The 1,027-nt window shown below is 38.8% G+C and overlaps 1 non-coding gene across 1 annotated transcript; it reads right to left on the minus strand.

Annotated features, from left to right (window-relative positions):
- Window positions 1-233: 233 nt before the first annotated feature.
- On the minus strand, window positions 234-340 carry LOC114005604 (U6 spliceosomal RNA). Its single transcript, XR_003547436.1, has one exon. It is a non-coding gene; the product is annotated as a U6 spliceosomal RNA (small nuclear RNA).
- Window positions 341-1,027: the final 687 nt, after the last annotated feature.

A 1,027-nucleotide genomic window follows, 5' to 3' on the forward strand; every position in this document is an offset into this window, starting at 1 on the left:
TTTTCTCCTTCTGATTACCAGTTATATACAGGATTTTAATTTCATAGCTTGACAATGAGGGATCATACACTGAAGTCAAGACATATATCTAGCATTTCAGTCTAAGCTCATCCATGTACATAGCTGAAATCAATGGCAAGGAATGGCCTAACAAATGCTAGGGGAACTTTGTAGTTTTTACAGCTATTAAAACTGTATCTTGCACACTGAAGTCATCATACATACAGGGCAAAAAAAATATGGAACGCTTCACGAATTTGTGTGTCATCCTTGCGCAGGGGCCATGCTAATCTTCTCTGTATCATTCCAATTTTAGTATATGTGCTGCCAAAGCGAGCACTACAATTTTTAATACTATTATTTCTCCAGTCTTTCAGTCTCTACTATGGAGTGCAGACAGTTGGTATATGTTAAGTGGAGACATACAATGTCTCTCTTTCATAGCCTGAATTGCTTCACTCAGGACAAATCTTCCATATTTGTCCACTTTCTATCAAATTCCAGGGCCATGTTGTCTCTTTTATGGCTGAACAGTATTCCATGAAGTATATGTGCCACAATTTTTCAATCCATTCATTTCTTTCTGAACATTTGGGTTGGTTCCATGTCTTAGCAATTGTGAATAAGGCTGCAATGATATAGATGTGCAAGTGCTTTTCTGACTGAGTGTTATCCTGTGCTTTGGGTAGATACCCAGGAGTGGAACTGCTGGATCATATGGTAGTTCTATTTGAAGGTCTCTGAGGAACTTCCTATCGTTCTCCACAGTAGCTGGGCCAGTTATATTCCCACCAACAGTGTAGGGGTGTTCCACTTTCACCACATCCCCTCCAGCACTTACAATTATTTGCTTTTTTAATCTTTGCCATTCTGGCTGGGCTTAGGTGGTATCTCATTGTGGTTTTGATCTGCATCTCCCTTATAATGAGCAATGTTGAGCATTTTTTTTCATATCCTTTTTGGCTATTCATATGTCTTCCTTAGAGAGTTTTTTTTTTCTTTTTTGGAGAGGTTTTTCGCTATAGGG

This window comes from Tupaia chinensis, unplaced genomic scaffold (assembly GCF_000334495.1).
Source record: "Tupaia chinensis unplaced genomic scaffold, TupChi_1.0 Scaffold000067_1, whole genome shotgun sequence".
In the NCBI taxonomy this organism is placed as follows: Eukaryota; Metazoa; Chordata; class Mammalia; order Scandentia; family Tupaiidae; genus Tupaia; species Tupaia belangeri.